Source organism: Accipiter gentilis, chromosome 1 (genome assembly GCF_929443795.1).
Source record: "Accipiter gentilis chromosome 1, bAccGen1.1, whole genome shotgun sequence".
Lineage (NCBI taxonomy): Eukaryota > Metazoa > Chordata > Aves > Accipitriformes > Accipitridae > Astur > Astur gentilis.
The window spans coordinates 1,877,127-1,892,502 of NC_064880.1; the positions used below are offsets into that span (position 1 = coordinate 1,877,127).

General features: G+C 40.9%; 1 long non-coding RNA gene across 1 annotated transcript; it reads right to left on the reverse strand.

Moving 5' to 3' along the window:
• Window positions 1–1,109: 1,109 nt before the first annotated feature.
• On the reverse strand, window positions 1,110–13,807 carry LOC126040454 (uncharacterized). Its single transcript, XR_007506649.1, has 3 exons — window positions 13,592–13,807; window positions 12,553–12,626; window positions 1,110–3,301 (listed from the first exon to the last, which is right to left on the reverse strand). It is a non-coding gene; the product is annotated as an uncharacterized LOC126040454 (long non-coding RNA).
• Window positions 13,808–15,376: the final 1,569 nt, after the last annotated feature.

The window sequence follows — 15,376 nt, forward strand, 5'->3', positions numbered from 1 at the left end:
GCTCAAGAATACATCATTAAAAATAAGCTGCTTCTTGGATGAGAAAATGTACGCTAAACCTCTCCATCTCCCCTTACTTTTGCAACAGTCTTCATAGTTTATATCTGAATCAATAACTATTTTAATATGGGGAGTTTAGAAAAGTTTGATTCAAATTCCTTTGACACAGTTCCATCAACATCCAGTTATAGAGCCATTCTGCATATGACTCATTAAATATTTAAAAGATTCCTATTATTGAATTAACTATTTATTGATTTATAATTTAAAAGATTTATGCTTGGCCATTAAAAAAAATTCCAAGCTGACTTTCACTTAAAGAGATGTCAGGTGCCATTTGCTGCTAGTGAATGTCTAATGTACCCTTTTCACCCCTAGAGTGAAGAAAGGACAATTACTCAAGGACCTCTGGTTCAATATTCATACTGTTTAGATGCTGAGGTCTGTGGTTGCTTTTTTTTCCTGCGGCATTAGGTCATGCTCAGCAGCGTCTATCCATCCCACAAAATCTCAGCCTCCATGGAAATGCACAGCTTGTAGTTTCTCTCCTGTTACATTTATTGATTTGCATCCCGGCTGAATTTTGCAAGCCTTATGAGACTTCCCGATTACATTCCTGTGGCAATGATGTTCTTGCTGAGATCATAAATGCAAAAGGATAAACACACATAGATACATACATGCACAGTTGATCCTTCTCTTCTATCCCTGCTCTTACGGGGCCTGATTCAAAAACCTTTTCAGATTGGGAGCCTTACCTGTGGCAAATAAAGGGTCTTTCTAAAATTAAGAATGGATTTAAGAGCTCTGCTGAACTGGGACCACAGAAATTAAAAAATACTCTGAGCACTGTAATATTAACTCCCAACTTTAAATCCAACGCTTATCAGGCTGTTGCTTTGCTCTTTCTAGAAGGAGCTGGAGTAAAAAAAATATTAATGTATTGCCTTTATTTAGCACCTTTAATCTGAGGCTCACAAACTGCTTTACCAACATTAATTATTTAAATCTGGAAGAGCCCCTGAGGGGTGTCTATTATTATAATACTCCTTTTACAAATGAGTAAACTGATGCATAGGAAGGTTAAGTGACTTGCTGAAGGCCACACAAAGAGTCCACACCAGAGCCAGCTATAGTCTTTCAAAGAGAAGAAAAAAGGGGATAGAGCAGAATAAATGCACTGTCTGCCCTAACTGTACAAATTCAAGATATTTCCAAATACAAACAGAAACGCTACTTGGATCTAAAGGAAAAAAGGAAACAGAAAACACGGGAATTACTTTTTTCTGTACACAGCTAGTAAGGGTCTGCTTCAGATAATGATCTCTCACTGTTTGTTTTACTTTTGACTTTGGGGACCTAAGTTTTAGCGATACACATTTTTCTACAACCCATTCTTGGCTCTATATCAAAACCACACAGAGTAATTAGCACAGGTCTGTCACACAAAACTACATGCATTATAATGTAGAAATCGTTGCTCCAGTTTCTCCAATCCGTGAATTATAAATAAAGATCCCTATGACTTGAAAAGGGGGCTTGCTCCAAGTAGTAACTATTTCAAGTCTGCTGTATAGCTTTCCTAATGATATTGCTGGGGGTTAGGGATTAATCCTAGGAAAATAATTTTTGGAATATCAGGCACGAAACTGTAATAAACTGAGTTAAAATTGATATAGTAAGGAAAAAAGAGAGTATTATGGAGCCAGAGAAAAGGAAGCTCACTCCGGTGTGATATGGGAGAATACTTAATATACACACACATGTATATTTATATGTGTTTGTCTTACCTTCTTCAAAAATGGGCCCTGGAAAGTAACACTTGGACTCCGGCAAAGGTACAGAAGGTCAGCTCAAATTAGAAAGAAAAAAGGTGAGGCTCAGACTAGTGAACAGCATACTTATTCATCAGCAATGAAATCTAGAGGTGTTATTTCAGTTATAGTTGTTCAGATCAATGCTTTGGGATGCAAGGCCCTGTACTCTATCCCCGCTCTGCTGCAGAATCCCTGCTGGCCACGGACAAGTCACGGGCAGAACACACTTTGCCACTCAGATCCCCTTGGATTAGCCTGCAAGGTCCCTGTTGAATGCAGACAAATTCTGTGCAGATCTACCCTTTTCTTTCTCTGCTGCAAAATGGGAATAGCAGTTCCCACCGGGAAGTGCAGTATGACCTTGATTGGTTTATAGATGTGTACTTTCTGTAAATGAAAGGAACTATATATGCCCAATATATGACTGCACAAAATAGTTCCTGACTGGCCACAGCTGTCAGATTTTTGCTTCCTTTTTTCTTTCGTGGGTGATGGATCCAGAGCAATGCTGTCTGCTGTGGCACTTCTTTCCCAAGCAGTGGGTCAGAGCTGTTCACAACACAGGCTTACAAGTCTTCTTCTGACCCACTCAGAAAATGATAGGCAGCGATTTATTTTAAGCACCGACATTCCCACTTGGGAAGAGGTTTGTTTTAGAGCTGCCATTGCCTATGAAGTGGCTAGGAGGGACGTGTGGGAGAGGGCTTGGCAGGGCTGGGAGGCTGTGATCCGGCTCCCAGCAGAGTTCTTCCTCACCTGGTGCCCAGCATGATCCGAAAAAGCACGAGCAGACAGTCCTGGTAGGAGTACAGGAAGGGATGAAGATTCACCCCTCCGGGGACACCACTGACAGACAGGCTCTTTATCGGCTATGTCACTTGTAATGGACTGGAAACTGAAAAGCCCACAACAAGGAGTCAAAACGAGCGTCTGCCTCTCTCTGCAGAGCAGGAACTCTCAGGCAGCCAAAGATAAACCATCTGCCCTGCCAGCCCTGATTAGGAGCTGCACGCTCACAACTTGTTGGCTGTCCAAGGCAGGAGAATGCACAGTGAACGGATTCCCACTGGAATTTCCATAAACCCTTGGCCATTCAGTCAGTTCCACTGGCTGTCACGGTGCCTTGTCCTCCAGAGCCATACATCAAGCAGCCTGGCCAACGAATCCACCAACGCTGAGCTAAAGTTTTTAAATGTGAATGATACATATTCTAGAGCCAGACCAGAGCTATGTGCAGTTTAGATGTCCGTGCAAATTTCGAATGCTTCTCAGAACTTCTCTGACGAATCTGATCCGATCAGGAAACAGGCTCCTTCATTCTGCTTTTCGGATGAACCTGTTACAAATGTTCTCGAGCTGCAGACATGTTATCAATGATGCTCAGGCAATTTCAGTGCTGTCCATACCCCTCAGGGAATGCCATTCTTAAAGGCAAGTGCCTCCTCCTGCTTGTAGGCTTTGCTTGACCTAGGATCCAGAAGTCACTGCCAAGGTAAAGGTAAGGTAAAGTTGCGAGTGTGTAATCTGATCTTTGGCAATATAATATACATCAGTGCACAAAACTTATATCTGAACATTGAATAGCCCAAAACACTTGTTCTGTAATTTATAGCCAGGCCAAAATGATTTGCCCTCAATTGCAAGTTTTTCAATATTATAATCCTCACAGCAGCAAATACAACGTGTCATGTTTCATCTTAAAATCAAATCCTGAATTTTATGGTACAGTATACAGTGCTTACTTATACATATGCAATCACACAGAATAGTCAGGAACATATGCAGGGAGTAGTAGCTATATTGCTTTGATATTTAAGTACCTGCGAATTACAACATTGCTATGTAAATACATGCATGCACAGAGACAGGCAGACTGGAAAGGATACATACATGAATAGGCTAATTCAAAATGAGTGGAGACAAAATGAATTATTCACTCAAGGTTTTTTATCTGCATTATTCACAGGATGCATTGGAACACAATTATCCACTTGGTCAGTAGACCTCTGCCCAAAGTTTACTATGTTGGACTTGCTGAAGAGACAAAAAAAGGTTATTTCACAAATTGAGGTTCAACCCAGCTCTGCATTTAACAGTAATCACTGCACACCAAGATTAATAGAACATCATTCAGTGACTGAGAAAGCAAGTTATGATGAAGAAGCTGTTGAAACAGGAAACAGTTGATTTCCCACGAGTCCCGTAAATCCACCTCTGATGTCCTTTCAAATTCTCTGTTATTGCTGCAAAAATTTTAAACACCGGTAAGAAGGTGAAACGGCTGACATACTCATTTACCACGAGAAGAATTGTGTTCTGGGTCTGCCTTTGCAAACTGGTTCAATGTGCTTAGCAGATACATCAAAAAAGAGAGACCTCCTCGGAGGGGCTTTGGAATGCGTGATGGTACCCTGGGATCAGCCGCAGTTCAGCACCTCCCTGCCTTTGTTTTTGCCTCACCGTTACCACTTAGCACCCTCTTGCTCTCCCACAGCATTCTTCCCCTTCAGCGTCTTATTTTGGGGTCTCCAAACTTTCACATGCCTATAATGTTGTGAGCCGGGAAGACCCTGGTAAAGGGCTTGCTAGGCACTTCTGCACTGTACATTCCTTCTAACGTTCTAGCGACAGCATGCCGTAAATCTCTGCTAGGCATGCAGCAATCCAGCCAAGAGAACTCTAATACCATAGGATTTATTTTATTTTATTCTGTTTATTTTAAGTCGACTAATTTTATACTAAATTAGGTCTGATGCTGTTCTGGGTATCTTGCCAACTTTTAAATTGAGCCACCCAAGAAGGGAAGGCCAGGTACCATCTCACAGCAAGATGCCAGCTTCGTTTAGCTGCAGATCAGTTAAAGGCAGATCCAGAAACAGAAGATAATACTACGTAGAGTTATTTTTTTGTTTAAAAGTCTACTGATTCTCCGCACATTTCGTCATCCATAATTAAGAGCCACTGCAGCTGTCATCAGCATAGTAGCCCATCAAAACACTCAGGAAAATATGATTTTCGCAATTCAGACCCTACATTCCCTCAGTGTAAGGAATCTGGGTTCAATTTTCAGCTCTGTTACAGATGCACCACCTTTCTGTAGACAAGTCACTCTCTCTGTGACTTAGTTCACCACTTGCCAATGATGTGTGCACAGCTTTCTTTGTTGGCCATGTAACCTATTTAGACTGCAAGGTAACACCACGGCAACTATTTTCCACAATAAGGATCTCTTGACATAAACGCCTCACCATGACATTAAAAATGACAGTGTTGAGAAACTGATAACCAGCATGTGATTCTTGAAGAGTCACAGAAAGTGGAGGGTGCAGTGTCCACACATGGACTTTGTTTGCTATTGTGCTGAGAAACTAATTTTTCAATATCAAAAGTTGCCTTTTTTTCATGTGTGTTGAAGCATTATTAATTTTTCACTGCATTCTTTACTTTTTCACTAAACAAGAAAGAACAAAAACCAGATTTAAATCCACAGTTGTCTCAACATTTTTGTTTACATGCTTTCCTCCCTATATGTCACTTTTACTGAAATATTTTTGTGCATGAAAAAGGGCACTGTGCTGTTTTCCGTAACAGTATCAGCAAGTCAAAAGCACTACTCATCAAGGACTAAACTCCCTTTCCATGCATCAGACTAATATGCTTCCTGAGAGGATGACAAGCACCTACTGTATTTCTGTGCTTGGGAAAGAGACACTTTTAAAACCAGCTTTCACAGCCAATGCTTTAGATTCAGTAAATCCGAGTGAACAAGAAAAATGCTTTTTGCCCTTTCCATTTTATTGTCATTTGATGGAGATGCCATCAGTTCTCCGTATTCAGTGGTCCTTGAGCGCGGCATGAAATCTGGACCCGGAGCCAGCTGCTTCTGCCATTAAACACAGCCAGGCTCCATCCTTATTGCTGGAGTTTAAGAACGCAAAACACATTTTAACCAACAGGTCACATTTACCAAATCCTAGCCATGCATGACTTTACTATGTGAACAGCCCATTCTTATGTTTCTTCATCAAGGAGTTTTTCTTCCTGCTTTCTCAGCTGTACAGTGTCTCTGAATTTTTTTCTTGGCTTGAGGTCTCTGCCTAATTATCTGTAACCTTCTGTTCGAAGATCGCTGTCCTGGCCTGATAAAAACCAGTAACTTTGAAAACAAACTGGGTCTTAATTTTCCTTGACAGCCCTTCTTTAAACATGTGGGCAAAGCCCTGGCTTAATTAAATGCACATTCGTATTCCAAACAAATTAAGTACAATTAAGGACTCTGAGTTATGGGTATCTATCACTCGGCGATGTTTTTGTAAAAATTACCACATTTAGATCAAACACAGAGGACCCTTTGCTTAATTGCTTCATTAGGGCCCGATGCAATAGGCTTCATAAATACAGGGTCTGATGTCTCTTTGGGAATTGCCCAGAAGACGGCTCTTAAAGTAATTGCTTCCACATTTCTCCCCGTGCAATGTTCATGTGCTCACTGATGAAAATGGGATGGCTCTCAGACATGTAAGCGAATGCGGGTCCCGTCTTGTCTTCCAGCATCATGACTCTTGCACAGCTCGCGGAGGCAGATAGGTTTGGGCCCCTGGTTATTACCTGTTCAGTTTCTACGAGGAGTTTGACAATTCAGACAGGATAAGGCTGTCTGCACTATGCTGGTAGCACAGTGCTTTTCTCATGTATCACCTATAGATCCCACAGACTGAGGTAAACAGGATGCTTTGGGAATTATTTTTCCAGAAGTTGCTCTGCAACACTAATGAACTCACAGAAGCATCAGACAGATAAGTCTTCAGGTCTTCTGCTAGTTTTATCCCTTTAGTTCTTACAAATGCAGTTATTGTGACCCTTTAAAAAGAAAATCTATTTACAATGATTGCTTTAGCTGACCACAACCTACTTTTGATTAAATTAAACCTTCCTTCAAACACACCTAGACTAAGGAATCCAGTTAGAGGGAGTCCAGATTTAACCCTTGCTCAGATTAATGCTGTTCAGTGCATATGTATAATGTGGATGCAGAAAGAGATCAGGGCACAGGGTTTTTTCTCACGAGATGTAGAAAGAGCAGCAAAAGAAGATACACCATTCTTTCCTTTTTTGCATTTGTTTTCTGGCTTACTTGACAGACTCAGGAGTTCTGCGTTTTCACTGTGGAAGCCAAAATAACTGGTGTGCACCCAGAAGCAACAATAATGATTGCAGCAGAGCTAAGAGGTAGTGGGAGCTACCTTGACAGAACAATGAGAAATGGCATGTCATTCTCAAATCAAATGTTTGCAGCATTTTTGTATTTTTGTTCAAATATTCCTGTTCTTTACCAAGAAAAAAGTGTAACTAAAAGGTCTTCCTCTCCAATTCTTTCTCTTCTAGCTCCCTTTGTAACTACCCTCTTTTTTTTTTTTTTTCTTTTTCATTTGCTCTTGAAAAAAGACAGGGAGCAGAAAAATGGAAAGAAATAAAAGGGAAAAGGAAATCCATCTTCCCCAAAGAAAATGCTTCCAAGTTTTTATCTCGTGCTAAAAATACACAGAAAGACATTGTTTCTTTGATGAAATATTTTAGTTTCTAGAAAACTGCAGTTTTTCCTTTGAGATCATCACTAGTTGCACAGAACTGCTAGCAATTTAAATCCGTGCAAGTGAAAATGGTTGTACAGGGGTTGAGCTGTTTCATTTATGAATAATATTAGTTCAGCATGTTAACTAATGGCCACACTGACAAGATCAGTGTTGACAAAACTGGAGACAGATGCAGCAGAAAAAGCAGAAAACAGGCAACAAAACTATTAGCGCTGCTGCTGTAGCGGTAGGAGTTCTCCAAACATCAAGATAAGATAAGGTACCTCTCCCATATTGCCCTGCTGAAAGTCATTTAAAATCATACAGAACCTAGTTTTCCATGGGCCATGCTCTCCAGCTGTCTCCATCAGCTGACGAACTTTTGGGTGGGAGATAGCCCTCTCCCACAAACAGGGTGGAGACACCCTTCCCCCTGACATTTCATTAAGCATCCAGAGTTCGGCAGCTCAGCCGTCTAACACCACTGCACCGCCATCATTGACCTAACCGTAACATAGTGTCTGACGATCAATCCTTTGAGCCACCTAAGCCTCTAGATCTGCAGATTTTGCAGATTTATCCTGCAGATAACAGCAGGATAAAGAACTTAGAAGTCATAAAGAATGCACTAACAGCTCTTCTGCGAAACAGAAGTCAGCCTGATTTCCACAAGTTATAAACGTCCATCAACCTCCAGTGGCCAAAGAAACATAGCTACTTATGTTCTGACTGCTTTATTCTCCAGACCAATTTCCCTCAATGCTAAAGCAAAAAAATGAACGGCAGATTGTCCAGTTCATGACTGGATGGCTGGCAACAGAAATCCTATTTCCAAACTGACCCCTGCTTTCCAGCATGGCATTCATTAATTCCACAGTCTCACATTTCTAGGAAGATGTCAGTCATGTATGTGATTTTTCTATCAGCTATTAATGCCAGATCACAAGGTGAGAAAGCAGGGGTTTTAATCTCAAGACCCTCAGGAGATGGAGCTGCATACATTTGGTGTGAGCCATGTGTCTGGAAATGTCAAGGACAAATATTTTTAAAGTAAGGAGTGTTCATATCCATGTGTAATCTTAAGTACTACAGAAGTGATCCAAAACACAGCCCTTTTCTCCTTGTTACGATTGTTCGGCTGTAGCAAGCTTACAGCTGCTACTTCCCAGGAATTAGGTTTAGATCATCTAATTAGGCACCTATGCATTTAGGAATTTGCGTATTTAAACTGAGCGACATTTTAAGGCTCTCCTAAAGGCTTTGCCCAGGGCAGAGTGTTTCGTTTTCTATATGTAGAAAGGAGAAGTTTTACTGTAGGAACAGTAAGAATTCCCTATCGGTCTCCAAAAATTGTTTGTTCCTTCATTCTAAATATGAGATTAGTTCCTCGCCTCTGTATTTTCTGTCATTCCCCATTAGGTTATTTTCCTGTGGTCTGCAAAATTAGGCACTGAATTTATTACAAAGTCCCTGATTTTAGACCTAATTACAGATTCCACCTTCCTAGGAAATGCACAACATCCCCTTTTCTTTCCGTCCTTAGCTCAACTAAATGATAACTTTGAGTCCCATTATAATCCAGGTGTCAGACAGCACGCAAATATGCTACTACTGCCAGAACAGAAGTAAATTACTGAGAAATATACATAAACCCTCTTAAAATGCCATTTATGTACATATATTTCTAACATAACATACAAAGAACTAGCACTGTGCTTTACCTTTTCTCCTACAAGTTCCACTGAAAAATCTAACACTGTGAAAGGTTCCCTCAAAACCGTGATGTCAGAAAAGTAGAAAAAAAGACCAAATTTCTCCAAATTTTTTGTAAATTATGGACTTGCTGGTTACCAGTTCAAGAAATGCCACAGTCAAGGGTAGGAACAGAACCTTACTCCAGCAGGTGAACTCTTGCCAGCAGGGCGTACTGATGCCTGCCACAGGATGGCTGCAATGGTAGACTGCAGCGTTACCACCCCTGTGAAGCTTAGTGGGAACACAAGCGAACTGGGAGAAACAACAGTTCCGTCCAACAACAGAAAACCCTCTGCCTCACCAGCCCATAGCGTCATCAACAGTTGAAGAAAACATTCGCATGACACCTATTTCACATGCCATTGCCCATTGCTGCAACCAAGGAATGTTATTTAACTAACAAAGAGTGTTGCAAATAGTTACTCATTTGCCCTTCACATGCTGTCACCAATTTTCTTTCTATGGGCCTACTTATAATCATTCAAGTTCAAGACTAAAGGGTGTAAAAATTGTCAGGCTTCCTATTGATGTGAACCAGGTGTGGGCATTTGTGTGTTACCATGTAAAAAGTGAGAAAGAAAGAGAAATCTCTGAAGAAACACTGATGGCGTGCACCCTTTTGAAATCTTTTCCTAGATAGCTCCTCTATTGCTTGAAATACAGATCTGAGTCTGCTTTTAGCTGCTAACTGCGACATAACATATTATCCTACTTATTGCATACAGTTACAAACATCTTGTATCTGGAAGCAACACAGGAGAAGGCTCCTTTATCAAGTCAATCTCAAATCCCATTATGTTCCTCTACAACAGTTTCCGTAAACATTCAGCAATTTTCAGTGTCTGAGTTGCGTCGCTGAAGAGGTGCATAAACAGGCTCCACTGAAATGTGAAGATGACTGATAATGTACTAACATTGAGACCCCTTGCTGTGATTATTACCCCCTGAGTGCTCCTTACAGAATGTGCCTCTTATCTCACACTGACAACGCTAATAGAATATGCATAGCCCTATTAGCATACAAGATAATAGCACCCTGGAGGGGACAGAGCCATAAAACTTTAAGTAGAAATCAAAACAGGAGGAGGAAGAAAAAGGGAACATTGTCACAAGCCAAAAAGAAAAAAAAAAGGGAGCCTGAGGGCAAATTTTGCTGCAGAAAACACACATAGTCATAATTCTTGTGCTAGTCACCATGCAAATGGTAATAGTCTTTAGTCCCATGAATACTATCAGTGCCATGTTTGCTGTGAAACATTAATTGAGATAATGTGCCCCTTTCGGATGCAGCAGGGAGTCGTATGTCAAATTGTACCACAACAAAATTATGGCAACATCTGCAAGAAATATACAACAGCAATTGGGGTACCTTGCATTGGATAAGTCCAACTGGGTCTTTGCCTTTGCAGATGGAGTCTGTGGAAGAGCTAGAGCCTGCAAGGGGAGGCAAGCAGCTGTTACTTCAGACGACACGTGTGTATACCTGTAGCTTACTACTTTTCAGCTGCTGCCCAGTTAAAAGCTTTGCAGGTTAGACGTGTTATCTCTTGACCCTACTGCAGTCACTGGATTAAACCTCAAGCAGTTCTTTGAGTGCCAAAGCCTTTCTTTAGTCACGTCTGCCCACTGCATTCACATTTGTTCCATGTAACCGTCCATTGTACCAGACCTTTCACTGCTCACCCATAGCTGGCAGACAGCCATGCATTCATATGCTTTCCATCTTACAGCAATAGCCAAAGTAAATCTTTCAGTGCTTGGCACAAGAGTGTGAATTCAATAAAAAAGGCTTCAAACAAGTTTGAGATGGCTTGTCTCTAAACAAACGAAGAACAGTGAGCTTTTTTAATGCACATTGTGGTTCAGTTCCTGCCTACAGCTAAATCCAGATAACCCCCAGCAGCAGTGACAACCCTGTCTGGTAAAATAGCCACCTGTCAAGTGGGCATGAAAATATCCACACATCTAGGCTCAGAGGGGTTGGAGGGAAGTGACCTGCTTCTTACCAGGAGCTTCAACAGGGACAATCAAAGGTCCTTGTTGTCTTCTTTGTGAGATCTGAAACTTTCCAATATTAGTGCTGAATGCATAGGACCCCAGGGTAATCGCTCCACAGAGCACTGTATGCTTTTTCCTTTACAGAAAGATGGTGTCAGGAGGTAACAAGCACGGGATCCCTGTGGTGCATTTTGAAGCATCATGCAAAGTTTTCTGGGATTCCTCCTAGCATTCACTGTGGTTTCTATAGAGCTAAACTCTTTGTAAAGTGGCTTTGTGTTGCAAAATTTTGCAGCTTGTGGGAGTCTGCCTCGCTTCATTTTGGTTGATGGTACTTTATGCTGACTGTTTCAGCAATTAGAACACAGCTGGAAAAGACTCTGGTAAAGAAACCCCAGCCATTTTGGAAAAGGAAAGTAGAGCGAAGATTAGAGGAATGATTCCTGAATGTACCTCTGTATGTGTCCATGTGTGTATGTGTGTTTATGCATGCATACACCCTCTGCGTCTGTGTTATCACAGGCAAAACAGCTCATCTCAAAAACATACAGATTTTTAGAGATTGCTGAAGTATTTTGTTTAATGTTCTTCTGCAGTTGATACAAACTCTGGAATAATTCCTCATTTTCTCTGGGAAAGATCACAAAACACCAGCATATGTAGAATAGGAACTAAAGTTACCTCATGTGAATCATAGGTTATCTCCATCCTAATTTTTCAGACTCTGACTCTCCGACTAGTCTTATTATCAGGAATGAAACAAGGAAATGCTACTTCCTCAAAAAGGCATCCCAGCATTGGCTAAGGCTAATGAAATGCCTGGGTACCTACAGCTGAAGAAACAGCACTTTGTGAACAGCTTCTAAATCTGGGTCCAAATGAGATCTCTGAGGCATGTCTCCAGGAGAGTGATGACTCCTATCACTCAAGCACAGCTGGGAAATCTCACTGAATGTTGGTCAGTGCTTGGCACATGTGGGAGGAATATTTTGTGCATTGTGTGATTAGCAATTACCTGATTTAAATTGCTTTCTGTATGCAAAAAAAAAAAAAAGAAATTCTAAAGATGCTAAAAATTTGGCAAAAAAACTTTAGAAATGTTGAACTATGACGATGAGAATAAAAGTTTGTGCACTTGAGATGAAAGTGAGTTACCTCCATCACAGCTTCTATCTGTAACTTTTTGCTACTTCTCCTTTTGTATCTTTCTTTAGCGAGGCCCAGCCCCTGTATTTGGACCTTGCTGTGCTCACTTACTGAATCACGCCCTCAGTTCAGCAGGGCACCTAAACACAGACTTCTTTCTAAAAGTTTAGCCTACAAATGTCAAGGTTTTGCTTGTGGACATTTCCCGGCTAGAACAGTAGACAGCCTCCTAGTAGAAAAATTGTTAGTTGCATATTACTTACATATTCATGCAGAGAAGTATAGGTGCTCCAACACAGCAAGGTTCTGGGTATGAGAAACGCAGAGCATGTGTGCACTTCAGAAAGACAAACAGGGAGAGACAGCATTATCAGCCAGCTCATTTCAACAGCAGCAACAGCAGTCATTTAATGCACAAGTAATTATTCCAGAATAAATAAGTATCTATTTTCCCCATACTAAGGCATAACTTTTATTTAGCAGACATTATCTCCAAGGATCCTTAGCAGCTCAGGACACAGCAAAGTAATACAGTGCAGTCTGGATGTTGTTATGTATTTATTAAGTTGTATCAGGGCCCATTTAGTAGCAGCTCTGCAGTTTATCACGTAAATATCGAATGCCAAATACAAAAGAGAAGAAAATAGCAACATAAAAAATTTATCTTTGCGGGGAGGAGAGGGAGAAAGGGAGAGAGAATGGTGCTGATAATGTGATTGTGCCTTCAGCAATAGTGGCTAATATCCTTTTGCAAGGGGCGCGGTGTAAAAATATTCCAGAGCTGGGGGAGGAGAAGTGAAGAGAGGGAAGCCTAGCTGTTGTTTGTTTGTTTTAAAGTGTATTCTGGTTGCAGGCTAGGTCAGCGGGTGGCCAGACTGAGAAAATGAGTCCCCCGGGCTGTAATAATTGTAACTGTCAGGGAAAAAAAGTCAAGGTCTTAGATAGCAGTGGTCTGCTCTGACTTCTGACCATGGAGAAATATATATGAAAACTATTGCCTGGGGCACTATGGGAAGAAACCAAGAGGTTTTAACTCATGGTGGCTTGCGCTTATGAATTGGAAAACTCATTTTGCACCTTGGTGGTTTGTATCTGTATGATTATTTTCATTTGCAGTATAAATGAAGCTAGAAGTATTTCTTTTCCTTATGCCCAAATTTGTGATGCAATGAACCCCTGCTAGACTAGCTTTGCATTTCTGAGTCCCAAACAGTATAGAGCATTATAAGTGATCTTTTAACAGCGGATATTCACAAGAAGAGTCTGAATTTGATTATCTCTTGCAATGCACTCATCATTTACCTGAGTGGTCCATAGCTGCCTTCAGTGGATTAATCCAGAATTATACACAGGTAACTTCACTGACTTCACCAGAAATATTCCTAGTATAAAAGCAGTGCAAGAGAGGGAGAAGAGGTTGAAGAATTTAAACCACACAAGATTAAACCTTGCAAATGGGGCAGGGGCGAGGAGGATGGGGAGAACCCATAAAACTGGTTTCTTTTTTTTTTTTTTTTTTTTTTTTAATTATTATTATTATACAGCCATGGACTAGCTAGCTACTGGTCAGGCTTTTTGTGAATCAGAAATTTATTTAATTTTAATTTCCCCTTTATTTAAAGAAGTATGGGAGCTCTAATGAAAAGTTTGCTAACAAACCTGAGCCCACAGGATAATGTTTTGGTTGTCTACTATGCAGTATCAGGCTGGGAGCCTGGATACATCCTTCCTCTCTCATTTTGCATCTTTGCACTCCAAACCAAAGGGAGGAGAGACAAAGCTGCAAACCTAGATCTACTGGTGAAAACAAAATGACGTGCATTTCTTTGAATATTCCCTCCCCACCATGCTCTCAGATTCCCATGCACCTTTGTTGCATTGGCCCTAACTATCTCATCCATGGGGACTGAGTAAGAAAGACATAGTCAAAAGCAAATGTTGGACAGTCAACCAGCTCATTTGGCAGGTATATGCACAGAGCAGAGGGACATTTCTGAGGAGCACCTTTGCCTGCACATCTCCTCAACGTTCCTGAATGTGTTTCTTACGTACCATAAAGACAACTGTCCAAAGTGGAAAAAATTATGCAGAATCAATCACATTTGCTACTTATGCTGTGAGGTAGGCAAGAATGTAGCCCAGACGCTTTCCTTCTTTTGGCAGGGGTTATCTGAACGCAAGAACAGCTGGAAAGCAATACTGTGACACAGCATTGAAAAGTTTCTCGATCCCAGTCACTGTTTGTATTTGCATGGGGTGAAAAAAACCCCATCCGAACAGTTGCAAAATTCAAGTGTGTCAGGTCGTCTGTCCTGGAGCTTTCAGTGTGTCCCTTTGTCTTTGGCTGGAGAGTAAACTCTGATGCCGAGAAGCTTCCTCATCAAAATCCATGTCCCTCTGCAAAATGTTCTGGCTTCAATTAAATGGCTTTTTTTCACTGTGAAGTGCTTTGTTCAAACATCCCAGCTTCTCCGATAGCCTTCTAATATGTATTAATTAGTAAATATAATTCCTTTACTATGAATTAATAAGGGGAATTGAAAATATTTATATACGTAGTGAGACCCAAATAAACTCTATAAACATCAAACGACAATTAATCCCAGTTTGAAGGTGACAACAGTGTGTAAGGTTTTGCTGGTAAAAGAGGATAATTATTGCAGGAATGTGATTTACTTGTTGAAAGTCACCGTAATAGTGAGCTGGATAACTTTTACGGGCCCCATCTGTACTTCACTCACCTTCCTTACAACCTGTCTGTGTCTTGTGAGGGAAGTACAGCGTGTGTAATGGAGAAAGAGAGAGCAGTAATGTTAGCAAGGAACGAAGTCCAGTGGAGCAAACAGGCATACATATGAGGAAAGAATATAACAATGGTACTCATGTGTTTCAGCATTACATAAATAGCTCCCCTGCTTTGTCTCCCAGTAGCCCCAAATCTCAGTAATTCACATTTCATTGTTCATTGCATTTTACAGAGGCAGCAGAAATAAGAGACATGGCTTGTGAAAAGAGGGACACTAATTTAGGACCCTCTTAAAAGTTCCTTTTCCTCTGTAACAAGGCAGTGCTGAGAAGAGCGTAGCA